The following is an 18,980-nucleotide window of genomic DNA, read 5'->3' as shown; positions in this document are numbered from 1 at the left end:
TGTTGGTGATCTCGTTAAACTTCCTAAAGTTATGCAAGAAAATCTTATTTGTCTTTAAAGGTGTTGAAGACATTGACTTTGGAATGCTTTCAAACCTTCAAGAGAGGGAAGATGACACCCTCTGTGCCAATAGTTGGTCCACAATCTCCTTTACAAATGAAGATCCTTTAGGGGGTACAAAACCACATAATTGACTGAAACCTAAGGTGTAGTCCCAAGAGGGGTGGGGGGGGGGGGTGAATTGGGTTTATTAAAAATTTCTTTGATCCATTTTTAGAGCTCGTGTTCCTTTTTGCAATCTCTTAAGGTTTTCTTATATTTCTGTTAATTAGGCAATCCACACTAACTCCTATTTCTTCTAATCAATCCACAATCAACAAACACAATCAATTAATTTACCATTCAAACACAACAACCACATAACAAGAAATCAATTTGGAATATTTAGACGTCCTGTGTATGAATGTATAATTCATGTTGTTGACTTATGAATCCAAACACCTTTTCAATATTAGAACTTAATTAAACCTTCAACTAATAGGTTTTGGGTGTTAACCAATCAACGTACTTCCTTTTGGTTTCCGCAAAAGATCGATTAACCAACGTACTCCCTTTCGGTTTCCGCAAGCCCAAGAAAAAATTAGGCTTTTTGGGTTTACTTAAATTCCAATATGTATTACTTTATGATTACAAGTATTAAAACATTCACGCAGGTTATATCGTTGCTGAAATTAAAAAGGAGTAAGGAGAAGAGAGTGACACCACCACTTTTTACGAGGTTCGGCTTACCCCAGCCTATGTCCTTGTCTTAGGTCAACCACCTAAGGAATTAACTAAATCTTGTTCCTTCCGGGTGGAATAAAAACCTTACACAATTTACCCTCTTTTTCAGGAAGAGAAAAACCTCTCCAAGCAGCAGCATGTGCTTGGTCCAACGATCTAATCAACCCTTAGAATCGTTCAAAGTACAAGAAGATAGAAGTAAATTTGCGTACAAAAAATACTCTCAAAATTTAGAGCAGGTTGTACAAATTTGAGTTCTAAATTGTATTTCAAAAAACCAAAGCAATATAGAACATGTGAAGCTCTAAAGTTTTAGAAGTCACCGATGGTTGTTTAAAAAAAAATTGAATTGCAACTTGGAACCAAGCTTTGATATTTTCAATCTACCAAAATTGTAGAATTTCTCTCCAGCAAAAGATGTGAGCAAATGGAACTTAAGAAGAACTTCAACGCAGGAAGAACTTCAGCGTATTGACTGTTTGATCACTTTTCTTATGTATTCTATGTCTTATTTTTCATTACCCAAAGAGGTATTTATAGGCTTTTTCAAAGAATAATATCCTCATTAAATTAGGTAGCATTAAATTATTGAATTAATTTTGAAATTCAAAATTTTTAAAAAACAATTTTCTCATTTAATTAGGTAGCATTAAATTGTTGAATTAATTTTGAAATTCAAAATTTTTCCAAAGAACAATTTCCTCATTTAATTAAATTATTGAATTAATTTTGAAATTCAAAATTTTTCTAAAGAACAATTCCTCATTTAATTAAATTGTTGAATTAATTTTGAAATTCAAAATTTTCCCAAAGAACAATTTCCTCATTTAATTAAATTATTGAATTAAACTCTTCTTTGCTTAATTAATCTTGGAATATTGACTTGTTTAACTTTGAAAAATGTGTTCCAAGACTTAAACTAAGGTCTCTAAGTCTCTTTGCCTAATGAGCTTCAAAATGAAAATAAAAACATAGTTTAAGCTCTTTTAACAAGGTGTTTCTTAGTTTCTTTTGATTTATGAGAACTTCACATATCTAAATAACATTTGGATTTGAAGTACTTACAAAAGTCCTTCTAATCATAGTCTTCTTTAAGCACTAGGTCCTTCGGCCTCCTTCAGCCTTTCGAGGTTCACTTTTGACTTTAAGGCTTGCTTGCCCTTTTAACTTCTTCATTTGTTGTTCACTGACTTCAATATTCTTAGGAGCTTCCACTAGATTAACATTGAACTTCATCTTATCAACCTTGAGAGTCTTTTTTACCTAAAACACATCACTCAACACCATATGTTAAAGCCTCTTTCATTTTGTTATTATCAAAACAAGATTGAAAAGTCCAGTTAGGTCAACATCGACCACTTTTACTTTTGGTTACATTCGGGAATAGAAGGTTAACCAAGTTCTTATCGATGGTGGATCTGCAGTCAACATCATGCCAAAGGTAACAATGAAAAAACTTGGAATCACTATGATTGAGCTATCCCAAAGTTTCTTAGTAATTCAATGATTTAATCAAGGCAGCCACCGTGCAATTGGTTTGGTTTGCCTTAAGCTTATTAGAAGTGACCTACAAATCAGTGTCATATTCCATGTTATTGATGCCAGAAAAACTTTAAAGTTGTTGTTAAGAAGACCACGGATTCATGAAAATGACACTACACCTTTAACTCTTCATCAATGTTTCAAATATTTTCAAGAAGGGGTAAGAATAGGAAAGGCTGATGTCAAGCCCTTCTCAGAGGTAGAGGCTCATTTTGTTGATGCAAAGTTTTGTCGAGAAGGTGAAGCAATAAAATAAGCACTCCCTTCAGGTGCTTCTTCTATAAGCAGTGTGAAACAAGAGGCAAAGTAGGTTGAGTCCTCCAAGCCAAACTATATTGAGATTAAGAGTGTTCCATTGATAATGAATACTACTAGACTAGTAGTGGAAAATGATGATCAAGAGGAAAATGATGATCAAGAGGCTGCCTCATTCCATTTTGCATGAGACATTCTTATTTGTTGAAGGTAAACATAAATGGATCACTTAGAGTGAGAAAACATACTATTATGCATTAGGAAACCTTAACAAAGTTCAGAGGAGCAAAATGACATCAAGTTATGATAGAAGAAGATGAAAATTCCTCTGATGAAGAAGTAGAGAGTGCTCCACTAGCATTAGAAGATGGTTGTCAAACCATTATCAATGAGTTAAAGGAAATCAATCTCAATATAACAGATGAACCTTGACCAAAATTTATCAACATGTCACTCACTTCAAATAGGGAGAAGCATTGTTTTAAACTTTTTGAATACAAAGATATTTGCATGGACATATAAAGAGATTCCTAGTTTCGACCCAAAAATTGCAGTGCATCACTTGGCAGTGAAGCGAGGAGTACAGTTCATTAAGCAAGCACAAATAAGGTTTCGTCTTGATCTTATCCCATAAATAGAAAGTGAATTTAATAAGCTTATTGATGCTAGTTTTATATGAGAGGTTAAATATCCATCATGGATCCCTAATATTGTCCAATTAGAAAAAAGAATGGACAACTTTGTTTTTGTGTTGACTTTCACGATTTGAATAATGCTTGTCCAAAGGATGATTTTCATTACCAATTACTAAAATTATAATGGATGCAACAACATGACATGAGATGCTCTCATACATGGATGGTTCCTCATGCTACAACCAAATAAAGATGGAGCCATAAGATGAAGACATAATCGCCTTTCAAACTCCAAAAGGAATATATTGTTACAAGGTAATACCTTTTGGATTAAAGAATGCAGGTGTCACTTATCAAAGTGCTATGTAAATAATTTTTGATGACATTCTACATATGAATGTTGAACGTTATGTTAATGACTTGGTTGTAAATACATAGTTTAGAAAAGACCATTTACAAGACTTGAGGGAGATATTTGATCATTTTAGGAAATATCAACTCAAAATGAATCTTTTAAAGTGCACTTTTGGTGTCACATCAGGAAAGTTTTTGAGGTTTGTTGTCGACATTGAGGTATTAAGATAGACCAGTCAAAGATTGACGTTATCTAAAAGATGCCTCGACCAAACAATCTACGTGAGTTGAAAAGTCTCCAGGGGTGCCTCACTTATATTCATCATTTCATTTCAAACTTGGTCAATTGATGCCAACCTTTTAACCACTTGATGAAGAAGGATATTTCATTTGAATGGAATGAAGCATGTAAAAATGCCTTTGAAGGTATAAAAAAAATATTAGCTTAAACCACTTGTGTTGGGTGCTCCTATTTTTAGGAAGCCATTTTATTTATTACTACCAAAAAAAGTCTTTAAGAGCATTGCTTGCACAAGAAAATGAATAAGGAAAGGAAAGAGCCTTGTATTATCTAAATATAACTTTTGTGAAAGTCAAGCTAAATTATTTCCCAATTGAGAAAATGTGCTTGACATTTTTCTTTGCTATCAATAAGTTAAGGCATTACATACAAGCACATACAATTCATTTGGTTGCTAAATCAGATTCTATTAAGTATGTTCTCTCAAGACTTGTTGTAACGACCCGAAACATTTTAATGATTAAATAATTAGGAAAATGATAAATGGAATAGATAAATAAGGAATAAAGGAAAAAGGGAAAAATTTTGAAAGAAGGGAACAAGAGACCTCATTGACGAGTGTTCTACTAAAGATCGTTGACGAAGTTCAATTCCTCATCGATGAGAAGATCCTGAATGAGCAAATTTCATATTTTAAGACTCGTCGACGAATGAATCTCCTCATCGATGAAGTTTCTTCTGTGACTTGTCGATGAGGCCACGTGGCAAAATCGATTATAAAAGGAACCAGGGAAGCTTCCTCACGAAGAAAACATTTTCCTCCATTTTCTCTCTCTAGAAATCACCTCCTCTGCCTTCTTTCCAAGTTTTTGGCCCGAATTTAGCCCAAATTGATGATTGGAGACCGCTACAGTGTTCTAGGGAAGATTCTCTACACATCTAGCGGAGCAGTTTTCTAAACTAAGCTTTTCGGGAAACGCTCTTAAGTTGAGGTAAGGTTTAGGATTCTTGTTTTTGGGGTTTTAAATGTTTATTTAAGGTTTATAGGCTGAGAAAATGCAGAAATACTAGGTTATTTGGGGTTTATCTAATTAAACTAGGGTTTTAGAGTTAGGGTCCAAGTGAGCGTCACATACATCTTTTCGGGGTTCCTATTGGCATAGTTCAAGAAAGCAAGTAAGGGTGAATATATATTAAACCAGGATTTTATGAATTAAACAGATAAAAAATGGATATTTTATATATATAGATATGTTTTCTTATGGGTTTAAAATGCCAACCATTTAAATTATGATTTTTGAGCCCAGGGCTGTTTTATTAGTTATGTATATGTGAAAATGGACTGACAAAAGTGAAAGATATTTTAGGATAATTATGTAAGAAATTAAAGGTATTTTTCCAGTATGTGAATGTTAAATATAGGTTGGCTTATTTTGCAGGGAATATATATGAATTTTATTACTAAATAGTGTGACATAAGTAAATAGAATTCTGTGTGGAATTATGTTAGAAGTATGAGATGTGTAGGATATACAGGAAATGAACTGAGTATGAAAAGGTTATATGAAATATGCTGCATGTGAGTGTTAATGCAACTATGAAAACAAAAATAGATGATAGATGCTGGGACTAATACAAAAACAACTGAAAGATTCTACAACTAATACAAAAACAGCTAAAAGATGTTGGGTAGCAGATTAGCGCATTTCTATGTGGACTAACACAAAAACAGCTGAAAGATGCTGAGTATATTATGAAATGAAATGAAAATGAAAATGAAATGGAAATGAAATATGAAATGTGAACGATGTGAAATGGGAAAGAGCCACGTAAAGTGAAATGTTATGAAATGTCAAAGCTGAGAACATGAACAGATGAGAATTACAGAATAATGACAGAAAAAATAATGCATTATGGTAGTATCATTATTTATGCTTGTTGAACATGTTTCGTTAGGGCGGGGCAAAATCTTCGCCCGAGGGCTTGTTGAGAAAGGCGATTGCTCTGGTTAGTATTAGGTGTAGTAGTAGGCTGCATAATGTACTATGGCAGAAGGAAACTACTTGTATGGGCGGGTAGATTTCTCTATTCTCGGGAGCCTTCACTCGTAAACCTTTGGATGAACTTTTGGGAGTACGAGATTACTTCTTCACCTGAGGGCTTATTGAGTAAGGTGAGTTCCCCGGTATGCTTCAGTTGTGACCTTTGGGTTGCCTAAAGTATCAAAGCAGAGGGGAGCTACTTGTATTGGCGGGTAATCACCCCAAATATCTTGCATGTGATTGATTAGGTTCAAAAAATGATTTCATAAATTATGTTCAGGATCTAAAAATGTTGAATATTATGTTGATTACAATCTTATGTTGGCCACACACTGATTTATTATGTATTGTTTCTTCCCTTACTGAGATGTGTCTCACCCCAATATAAATTTATCTTTTTTAGGACCAAAAGATCGAGCTTGAAGAGCTCGAGGTTATTACAACATTTTTAGGTTATAGAAAAAGGAAAGGGTATAATCTTGATGATATTTTTGGGTTGTATAAATTTATGTTTTATGTTTTATGTTTTCTATTTTAAGTCTTTAATATATTTTTGGAGATATGTATATATGTGGATACAAGTGGATGAATGATTTATTTTGGAATGTAGATAGAAGTAGAAAACTTTGGTATATTATTGATAGAGGACTGTAGTTATGTTTTCCGCTGCGTAAATATTAATGGAATAACAGGTATAGGAAAATGAATGACGTGGCACCCGAGTCCTATAGGGCAGGTTCGGGGTGCCACAAAACACGGTTAATCAGGTATAACACACCGGACTAGGTTTATGGGTTTGGGGCGTTATAGTTTGGTATTTGAGCAATAGGTTTTGGGATTGTGTAGACTTAGGAATGGCTTATACCAGAGTATAGGAATTAGTTAGGATGAGGATAGGAAATAGGTAGGTTAGGTGTTGAGAAGTATAGGATTTTTTTTTTTGTAGTTTAGAGGCGAAAATACGTCGACGATTTCTTGTGATTTTTCTGAAGTAGTTGATGGCCTCAAAAAAGCCATGGTAAATTTTAGATGATTTCATTTCTAAGCTGTGAAATTGGTCCTAAATTGAGGAGTTGAGTGTATACTAGAATTTAGATTAATGATTGTGTTGAGTAGGATATGATAATCGAATTCTTATCCCTTTTCTGTTCTATTTTTAGGACTGATCCTATGGATGAGGATGTAGAGGTTGAAGGAAGGGATGATTCAAAGACTTCCAATGAAGAGGACATTGATACCTTTGCAATGTTGCGGGGTATAGCCCGACAGGTCGGAGCCGAAATGAGGAATGATTTGACAGAGCAGAACTGTCCACCTGCAGGTCAGGGTTGCAGCATCAAGGAGTTTATGAGGATGAACCCTCCTACTTTTGAGGGAGGACCTGGTCTAGTGATTACATAAAACTAGGTTCAGAAAATTGAGGAGATCATGATTGTACTCGACTACATGGACGAGCAGAAGGTCCGTTATGCTGCATTTAGAATGACTGGAGACGCGAAACATTGGTGGCTTTCTATGAAGCTATTAGAGGAGTAGAGACTGGTAAAGATAGCGCTGACCTGGGAGTGATTCAAAGAGTTGTTTTTTGATAGGTATTTTCCCTTATCTATCAGAGAGGAAAAGATTGAAGAGTTTACTAACCTGACCTACGGGAATATGACCGTTGGGGAGTATGCAGCGAAATTTGTGGAGCTATCACGCTTCCCACCATTTCTAATCCCGAATGAGGCAATGAAGGCCAGGAAATTTGAAAAAGGCATGAGAGGCAAAATTTACGAGCTAGTGGTGTGATTCTAGGTCCAGAATTTCTCAGACTTGGTTGATAAAGTTTCGGTGCTGGAAAAGAGCATCTAGGGCAGTACAGAGCAAAAGAAGAGGCCTGCACCATCCAGTTGTCAGGCTGAGGTTAGTCAGGGATCAAGAAAAAAAGGGAAAGATGCAGTCAGCTCGAGGAAGGAGACAGGAGATTGAGGTTATCCTGATTATCAAAGATAGTCAGTCTTACCCCATATGCCAGACATGTAGTAAGAGGCATAGGGGTGAATGCTGTTTTCGGATTCCTAACTATTTCAGGTGCGGTAAATCGGGGCATATTAAGAAGAATTGTCAGAAACTGTTACCTATTGTACCTGCACAGAATCAGGATCGAGGGAAACAACAAATACCACTAGGAAGAGGTGGCCCAGCACAAGTTTACTCGTTGATCCAGCTTGAGCTAGAGAATGTCAGGGGAGCAGGTATGGGTTTATGATTAAGAAAATTATAATTTAATTCAATTATAGATGATTGAAAAGTTTATATGATGATTATATTATAGATGATGCAAAAATATGGTGATGTATACTAAAATATATGGAATATATACTAAGTTAACAATTGTGGAAATGTGAAAATGAATGTTTAGCGAACTTTCTAGGATGAAATTTTCTAAAGGAGGGGAGAATGTAACGACCCAAAAAATTTTAATGGTTAAATAATTAGGAAAATGATAAATGGAATAAATAAATAAGCAATAAAGGAAAAAGGGAAAAAATTTGAAAGAAGGGAACATCAAACCTCGTCAACGAGTTTCATGTCCTCGTCGACGAGTTTTCCACAAAAGATCATCGACAAAGTTTAGTTCCTCGTCAACAAGAAGATCCCGAATGAGCAAATTTCAGATTTTAAAACTCGTCGATGAATGAATCTCCTTGTTAACAAAGTTCCTTCTGTGGCTCGTCAACAAATCTTGTCTACTCGTCGGTGAGGTCACATAGCAAAATCGAGTATAAAAGGAACTAGGTAAGCTTCCTCGTGAAGAAAACATTTTCCTCCATTTTCTCTCTCTAGAAATCGTCTCTTTTGCCTTCTCTCTAAGTTTCTGATCTAGATTCAACCTGAATCAATGATCGGAGATCGCTATGGTGTTCTAGGGAAGATTCTCTACATATCTAACGGAGCAGTTTTCTAAACTAGGCTTTTCAGGAAACGCTCCTAAGTTGAGGTAAGGGTTAGGATTCTTGGTTTTGGGGTTTTTAATGTTTATTTAAGGTTTATAGGTTGAGAAAATGCAAAAAACAGTAGGTTATTTGGAGTTTTGTCTGATTAAACTAGGATTTTTGATTCAAGGTCCGGGTGAGCATCACAGGCATTTTTGGGAGTTCTCGTTGGCATGGTTCAAGAAAGCAAGTAAGGGGGAATATATATTAAACCAGGATTTTATGAATTAAATAGATAAAAAAAATGGATAATTTATGTATATGTATACGTTTTCTTATGGGTTTAAAATGCCAACTGTTTAAATTATGATTTCTGAGCCTAGGACTGTTTTATTAGTTATGTATATGTGAAAATGGACTGATGAAAGTGAAAGATATTTTAGGATAATTATGTAAGAAATTAAATATATTTTTCCAGTATGTGAATGTTAAATGTAGGTTAGCTTATTTTGTAGGGAATATATATTAATTTTATTGCTAAATAGTGTGGCATGAGTAAATAGAATTATGTGTGGAATTATATTATAAGTATGAGATGTAGGATATATAGGAAATGAACTGAGTATGAAAAATATTATATGAAATATGCTGCATGTGAGTGTTAATGCAACCATGGAAACAAAAACAACTAAAAGATGTTGGGACTAACACAAAAGCAGCTAAAAGATGCTGAGACTAACACAAAAATAGTTGAAAGATGCTAAGTAGTAGATTAGTGCATTTCTATGTGGATTAATAGAAAAATTAGCTGAAAGATGTTGGGACTAACACAAAAACAGCTGAAAGATGTTGGGTATGTTATGAAATGAAATGAAAATGAGAATGAAATGGAAATGAATGAAATGGAAATGAAATGTGAAATGTGAACAATGTGAAATGGGAAAAAGCAATGTAAAGTGAAATGTTAGGAAATGTTAAAGCTGAGAACATAAACAGATGAGAATTACAGAATAATGACAGACAAAGTAATATATTATGGTAGTATCATTATTTATGCTTGTTGAACATGTTACATTTGGGCGGGTAGATTTCCCTATTCTCGGAAGCCTTCGCTGGTAAACCTTTGGATGAACTATGTGAGTCTAAGATTACTTCTTCACATGAGGGCTTACTGAGTAAGATGAGTGCCCTAGTATGCTTCAGTTGTGACCTTTTGGTTGCCTAAAGTTTCAAAGCAGATGGGTGCTACTTATATGGGTGACTAATCACCCCAATCCTTAGGTATTCTCGTTGGTAAAATATCTTGCATGTGATTGATTAGGTTTAGAAAATGATTTCGGAAATTATGTTAAAGATCTACAAATGTTGAATATTATGTTGATTATAATCTCATGTTGGCCACATGCTAATTTTATATATTGTTTCTTCCCTTACTGAGATGTGTCTCATCCGAATACAAATTTATCTTTTTTAGGACCTTCATGAGATCAAGCTTAGAGAGCTCGAGGTTATCACATAATTTTTGGGTTATAGAAAAGGGAAAGGGTATAATCTTGATGATATTTTTGGGTTGTATAAAATTATGTTTTGTGTTTTAAGTCTCTGATATGTTTTTGGAGATATGTATATATGCGGATACAAATGGATGAATGGTTTATTTTGGAATGTAGATAGAAGTAGAAAACTCTGGTATATTATTGATAGAGGATTGTAGCTATGTTTTCCACTGTGTAATTATTAATGGAATAACAAGTACAAGAAAATGAATGACATGGTACCCGAGTCCCACAAGGCGGGTTCGGGGTGCCACAAAACATGGTTAATCAGGTATAATGCACCGAACCGGGTTTACGGGTTTGAGGCCTTACACTTGTTCTATCAGGATGTTTGGCAAAATGGAGAGTTATTCTACAACAATATGATATTGGTATGTCCCACAAAAAAAGCTATCAAGGGATAAACATTGGTAGAGTTTTTGACAAATCATCTAGTCCCATTTGATTGGAAGTTTTTAGATGATCTCCCAAGTGAGGAGGTGTTTTATATAGAAGTACTCCCTCCTTGGAATGTGTGTTTTGACGGGGTAGCTCGCAAAGATGGGGCTGGGGCTAGTGTAGTGTTTGTCACACCACAATGACAAAAATTACCATACTTTTTTATGCTTACTGAGCTTTTTTCAAATAATGTCGTTGAGTATCAGACCCTAATTATTGCATTATTGATCGCAATTGAGATGGGAATTTCAAACATAAAAGTCTATGAGCATTCTAAGCTGATAATCAATTAATTTTTGTCACAATATGATGTCAAAAAGGAACATTTGATTCCTTATTGTAGGTATGCTAAACAACTTCTAAAGAAATTTGATCACATAATAGTAGAACATGTTCCAAGAGGGGGAAATAGGAAAGCAGATGTCCTAGCAAATCTTGCCACTACTGTTGCTATCTTTAAATAAGAAACTATTCTTGATTCAATTTGTTAAAATGGGTGATGATCAACAAGAGGAATTAGATATGATATCTATTTATGTCATTGAAAAGGAAGATTAGTGGTAATCGATAATTGATTACCTCCAACATGAAAGGCTTCCAATTGATCGATGACATTGAATTGAAATCTGTCAACGAGCAGCAAAATTTATCTTTCACAAAGTTACACTTTATCGGTTTTCCTTTGATGAATTACTTCTTTAATGTTTGGGAGAAGAGGAAGCGAGCATTAGAAGAGGTACATTCATGGGTTTGTGGCGCTCATCAATCTTGACCAAAGCTGCATTATAGGGTTAAAAAGATGGGTTATTATTGGTTGACAATGTTGCAAGACTCCATGGAATATGCAAAGACATGCCAACCTTGCCAAATTCATGTTAATTATATACACCATTGCTAGAGCCTTTACATCCCACAATGGCTTCTTGGCCTTTGGAAGCTTTGGGACTTGATGTGGTTGGACCCTTGCCAAAGTCATCACTTGGCCATTTATACATTTTACCAACTATAAATTATTTCTCTAAATGGACAGAAGCTATTCCACTTAAAGAAGTAAACAAAGAGTATGTAGTTGAATTTATTCCCTAGAAATGGACTTGCGGAAGCATTCAACAAGACACTTTGTAATTTGTTAATAAAATTTGTGTCAAAAGCAAAAGGAGATTGACATCAAAATATTAGAGAAGTATTATGGGCATACCATACAACATATCACTTGCCCACACAGTCTATGCCTTATGCGCTTGTTTATAGGGTTGAGACTGTACTTTCACTTGAACATCAAATCTCGTCATTAAGAATGATTGTTTAAAAGGATTTTACTCAAGAATAATATTTGATTTCGACTTCAGGAGTTAGAGGCTTTGCATGAAAAGATGCTTTAGGCTCAACAACATCTTGAATGCTACTAGGCATGCCTTTCCAAAGCTTTTAATAAGAAAGTTCTATTGTAGTCCTTTCAAATTGGAGATATGGTGCTAGCTATGCGTAGACCTATCATTCAGCTTTGTCCTAGTGACAAGTTCACTTCTAAGTGAGATGGACCATATGTGGTACAAGAAGTTTACACAAATAATGCACATTAAATAGTTCATAATAATCGCTTAAGAATTGACCCCATTAATGGCAAATTCTTAAAACATTACTATGATTAGAATTTTCAACTTAAAACCCAAGTGAGATAAAATTGCTATGAGTTAAGAAAAGATACCAATAGTGTTGTACGTGAATAAATTGCTAAAACACTACCAAATCAAATAGAAAACAAAATCACTAATGGTGTTGCATATAGATAAACTGCTAAAACAGTACCAAATAAAAAAATAAAAAATAAAAAACCCCAATAGTGTTGTATATGATTGAACTACGAAAACACCACCAAGTTCAAGTTGGTTAACAAATGAATGCTCCTAGCCTTCATAAGCATAAATTTTGAACTACGATAAATCAATGGTGCTTTTGGCTTGCATGAGCATAAGTCGTAAATGACCACAAATTTGTATATATCTATATCATGATGAGATTATGCAATTAAAGAGCTCAACAACTTTTAGCTGACATGATTATTGCTTTCATTGAGATTCGATGTTAAAGAATACCAAGCAACTTCATTTCATGTCAATAAATAAAAGAAAACACATTGTGCGAAAAAAGGAACAAGGCATCCATTGGAGATTCTTTAATGCTTCTTGAGTTTCTTCCAAAAATCCACACATAGTTTCTAAAATGTTCATTTCCTACTAACTTAAAGGGGTAATCTCCTTAGTAGCCTGAAGTTCTGCCTTGAAAGTAGTAATATGCTTTTGATGCTCAGTAAACTAAAGTTCATTAGTAGAAATAAATGACTAAAGTTCTCAATCACATGCATCCAAGGACTAAACTTTTCAAAACTTGTGCATTTCATTTTCTTATTTCATTTACCGGTAACTTAAGTCCGTTCTTCCTTTTCTAAAATGATGGTTTTCTAGGTCGATAATACAAATCTGGTGTTTTCAAAACTAATTGTTTTTATGCATTTATTAGCCATTACCATCACCATTATCACATTTTCACCGAAACTTAAGGTTCAGATGTCAACCCATTTTAGAGCAATACTCTAGGCTCCTCAAAGCCATATTGGAGTGTTTGGATAGTGATTTCGTCACTAGATGACCAAAAGGGGTCCTTTCTCTCTTTTCTTTTCTTTTCTTTTTGAAGGGAACACATATGTAATTGTGGTAACCGTTCTATGAATGAGTGTCGTAGGGGGTGCTAATACCTTCTCCTCATACAAATGTACTCCCAAACTTATTTTTTGATTTTTGCAAACGTTTTTCTAGGTTTTTTTTTTCTTTATTTTCCCTGTGTTTTCAAAAAAAAAAGGTGGCAACTCCGTTTTTAATTATTTATCGCCCTTTTCATCAAAACCTCATCCTTTTTTGTTTGGGAACCGTCATTCTCTCTTTCTTGGCACCCTGGGCCGAATCTAGTATCGACAGTTTGGCAACACTGCTGGGGGATTAAGAGAGTCAAGCTGCTTGTATGTGTTGCATTCCTTCTTTTTGTCATGAATAATTGTATGACCTGTTTGGTAGTCATCTTTATTTCATTAGCTTTGTATGCCTAGTGAATTTTGAATTGTGTATGTTTTATTTGTTTGCATTTATGTATGTTCTCCTTTTCTAGATTGACTATTCTTTTATTTTGTAGAGTTATCTTATTTTTTTGCATTATTTATTCGCTTGCTCCTAGCACATACTTTCACAAGCCTTATACTCGGGCTTTACCCTTCTAAGATTAGATAGGGGTGTAGTAGCACTAGCTCTTATGAGGCATGAGTCTTCAGGGGCATGCAAATCATTCTGATCAATTTGTATCTTTTCCTAACCCATAAAAGGGGAAGGATTAAGGACATTCTGAGGACCTCTTATTGATAATATTAGAGTTTGAACCACACATAATTAACTCCAACTTTCTCTACTAGGATAGAGCCTTAGAACTACCTACCCCCAGGATCTGTAAACCCTCCTAGGTTGGGACAAGAGCCTTATCCTTGAGTGCAAACTTTGTCCATTTAGAATTTCCATGTGTTGGTTTGTTTTTTGTGGGTTGCAAACTTTGTTCATTAGACATTTCCATGTCCTGGTTTGTTTTCAGCGTAATTCGCATGACATTGTTAGGGATTGAAAGGCAATATTAATTTTGAGGGTACTATGAATGACTTTAGTCAATATGTCTGTTAGGATTAATAAAGCTCGTTTGGCTTAACTCTTTGGTTCATAGTTGCATTCAATCTAGGCATACACACTACTTTGCCAAAGTTCTACTAGTCACCTAAGTAGTCCCATAGGATACCATGTGCTGGTATTTGTAGAGGAGATCTAAATTTTTGTAGTGCTCAAATGTTCACTAGGGTTAATGCCACCAACATGGCAGGGTAAATAAAGCATAAGACATACCTTGGAAAGTATGACCTAGTAACCATCAAAATTGCATTAGGAATTGAGGTAGTTAATTGTATTGTTGTATGCGTAAGTTTTGTTGTATCTATAAACTCCAAATGAAATAAATTAGAGGAACATTCTAGTGCCTTCTTGATTTGTTTAACTAATAAAATGGGTAACTACATTGGGATCTCTTAAAACTCAGGTAAATATGATGCTTTTAGTTTCATTCATTGAATTTGCAAAGTGCATTCATTGCATTTACAAACATTCATGCACCATCCACATACATTATAGACATTTTAATTGGGGTCACACTCATGCATCACAGAACCCCTTCGAGTATGGGCTGACAGTGTAATTTAGTACAAGTACAGAGATTAAGTATTGAACACCAAAGGCTAACATTGGGACATTTGATGTAAGCTAAGAATCATGGAAGACTGTTTGGAAAGCCAAATGATAAGGCTAGAATAGAATTAAGAGAAGGTTAATCATGATATTCAAGTCATTAAAGAATAGATAAATAAGCTAGTAGATATGATGATGGCTATAACCAAGGAAAAGGCAATGCAACCAAAACTCCCAGGAACATTCCATATACCTAGAAAAGATCATATGCTTCCTCCTAGAGGCTCACCAGTTAGAGCACAATATCCTTTTGAACTAGTGAATTTGATGACCAGTCATGGACTTAATTCACACCCTTTTGTGTCAATGTATACAACATTCGAATTGCACTTCGCTCAAGGATTCGAACAAGTTGGACACGAGATTAGGAAGTCTCCTTTGATTTCGATACCAAATTTTGAAAAGGAATGAATTAGGGCCAAATAACCAGTTAGAGATCAAGAGTTAAGTTAAAGATATGAAATGTTAGAAGAATGATTAAGCGTTATAGAAGGGGCATATGTACTCAAGGAAGCAAAAAACTAGTAGGATGATCAAGGCTTCACAATATCTAGTTGCTAACATTTCACAACAACAAAGAACCCTCACAAGACCATCAACAGTGGTCAACATGCTATGCAGGAAATATAGCAGCATTAGGCCAATAAAATAAAAAGGGGAGGGCTCCACCCATTCCCATGCTACACAGGGACCTATTCTCGTAATTGGTGAAAAGTTATCTAATCGTCCCAATACCTCCTCTGTCATTACAACCACCCTATCCTAAATGGTATGACATGAATGCAAGGTGTGAGTACCATGCCCGGGTGCTTGGTTATTCCATTGAAAAATTTTGGCCCTTTAAATACAAGGTGCAAGCACTAAGAGATGCTAATTGGCTATCATTTGACGAAGAAAGTGAGCATAGAGAGCCAACAATTAATGCATTAGGGGAATATCTGGCTAAGAGTGGAATAGTTGGGAATCTTTAAAGCCATTAGAGATTGGGTTCATTTGGCCTTAATAGGAAGTCTTTCTTAGTTATTGGCATATGCCTTCATTCGATGGTGGCTTTTTGTAAAAAAAAAAGAGATGATTCTCAGCCCTTAAGTTGCTTCGAAGTACCCTTTTTATCATGTTTTGTAAGGGGATTGTCCTCTTTAATTCATCTTTGTAATCATGGCGCATTTCAAATCTAAATAACATAAGATGCATTTCATAACATGTCTCAAAATCCTGTTTGTGCCAAATATTGTATTGTCTTGCTAACATTTTACACAGATTTGGAGACAATGGCTTTACTAGTGTAATGATCTATAACCAAGGATGTTTTGAGGGCTCAATCGAAAAGGCAGGTCGAAAGAAAAAATTTATCCTTAGGAGTATTAGGCATGAGGTTTCCTAGAGTGGAGAAGTCCTTGATGAAAGGAAGAGGCAAAGTGCAAAGAAAAAGGAGTTAGGAGGTCCAAGTTCACAAATAAATATTCAAGAAGAATGATGAAATTCTACAAAAGGAAGAGAACCTTGAATAATGAAGGGCCTTATGTTAGGTATTACCAAAAGAAACGAGGCTATTGGTAGACATGGACATGATTGATATGATAAAGTCTCAATCTGAGTATTGCATGTACCTTTTGACAAAAGCAATAAAGTCATGCCTATTTAGTCCTTTAATTGTTATTTGTGTCTTTTGGGTGAAAGTTAGATGTTCTGACCATATGATAGGTGGCCATCCTCGGCCGATCAGTATATCTAAAATGACCAAATAATGCATTAATTTACCATTTGCTAGCCCCTTTAAGCTTTAAATGACAAAACCAAATTTTCTTAAGTTAGCTAACTAAATTCACCTTGGGTATGGGGCCCCTAATGTTTGGCAATTTGGTTGAGGTAGAAATCACTGTAAAAATGACGACATACCATCATTTCTGCTACAAAAAATAAGAGTTGACAAAAAAAGAAAAAAAAAAAAGTGGGAATCCTTTGCCAACCCTTTGAACCAATAAATGTTCATTCTTGAAAAAACCTACCAAATCACCCCCACATTGGGGTAGTGTTAGGTCAATATTCCTTGAAAAAAAAAAAGGAAAAAAAGTTAGGGGAGCAAAAGAAGAGAAATAAAGAGAAGAATATAAGGAAATGAGAAAAGGCAGATTAAGGAGGAAAAGAAAAATCAAAAGGGAGATGAATTTATTTAATCATGTTTCAAAAAAGGAAAAAAGGGGAGAGCAAAAGTAAAAGCAAAAGTGAAAGGCTATACTTCACATAGGTGATCTTGGGTAAAATTGACCCTATGAAATTGATGACATTAAGTCTCCTATATCCTTTCTTCTTTAACCAACACCCTTATCCTACATTACGGTCTAAAAGAAAAGTCCTGACTTGATTGGCAAGTGCCTTCATACCTCAAATGAATTACCGACATAATACAGGTATGAATTACGACATGTCCTAATTCTAGAAAATTACATAGGCAACTTGTCCAAATGTAACAAGTTCAGTCAATTCTCTATGCCACTTGGGGCAAAGTCGTCATCTTTGGGGAAGGGTTTTGAGACATAGTTTTCCATTTCTTTTTAAACCTTAAGCCTAAACTACATTTCGTCTCATGTCTTAAAGTGCACCTTGAGGTTAGAACATTAAGCAAATCACCTGATGAGGCACAATATTTTGGTTTAATTTTGGTTTCAACTTTTTTTTTGTTTGATGGAAAACAACATTATTTTTTTATTTTCAAATAAAATTTATAAAATATGAAACAAATTCTATTCTAGATTTTCTTGTAAGAGAATTAATCTAGTGACAAAATTCTAAAGAGCAAACTAAGGCTGCAAAAAGAGTCAAGACGAATTGAGCTTCAACATGTTTAGGCATGGCTTGAAAGAAGAGTAGTTGATCACATGCTTGGGCTTGACTCAGTCTTAGGCTAGACCGAGAACCAAATGAAACCAAAACCAGAACAATTTAATATCTTTAATATAGAACTTATATTTCAAAACTCCACTCAAGCTCATTAACTGGGCTTAAAACAAGATACCATGTAAGCCAACAAGCAAGCAAGCTCAAGTCAAAAAGAAACCCAAGTAAGCTCACAGACAAGGAAGTCCACAACTAAATTAGGAAACCAAGTAAGCCCACAAGTAGTCGGAAGAGGGCAAACAACATCAGCTTGGGAAATGGCTTTAATAAGCAATTTAAGGAGCTAACTCATTCATTGATTTTCAGTGTGAGACTATTTTTCTCTTAAGCATGTGGCTCTCTCCTCTTTTTTGTCCAATCAAGAAAAAAAATGTAAATCTCTCGCCCACTAACTCCTAATTCCCAATTTCCTACCTAACTTTCTGCCCCACTTCAACTGTCAATTCATATTTCCACATTGGAAGTCTTACTGAATCTCCTTTCTTTCTATATAAGCCCCCTTTCCTACATGTGTTTCATGATACCTTCCTTCCCAACATTCAGCTCCTCCCTACAACGGTCACTTGCTGCGCAGCGTCCAATAGTCCAGCCACCTGCTCTGCTTTGCTCAGCACTCTGCAATTTTGTGAGAAAAATAGAGGAGGAAGACTTCAAAAACTCGACCAAAACTCGCTGGATGATCCAGCAAGTTTTGCCACGCGTCAAACGATGGTTGAGTTTCTCAGTGAAAACTTGCTGGTCTAGCAATTTTTAACAATGATTTTCGCCATGCATCAAACGGCGATTGAGTTTCCCAGGTTTAGGACGCATTAAAGTGGGAAATAAAGTTCCCATCAAACCTTTATTAAATATTTTAATATAAAAAAATCAAAAAGGTAAAAACTCCTACTTGCTGCCTAAGAACAAATTGATGCACAAGAAGAAATTGAAAAGGTTTTGGCTCGGGCTTCTTTGCTGTTATCCACCTTCCGTCTCCTACTCTCTCCC

Source organism: Malania oleifera, chromosome 8, assembly GCF_029873635.1.
Source record: "Malania oleifera isolate guangnan ecotype guangnan chromosome 8, ASM2987363v1, whole genome shotgun sequence".
Classification (NCBI taxonomy): domain Eukaryota; kingdom Viridiplantae; phylum Streptophyta; class Magnoliopsida; order Santalales; family Ximeniaceae; genus Malania; species Malania oleifera.
Note: the sequence above shows the minus strand (reverse complement) of the source record.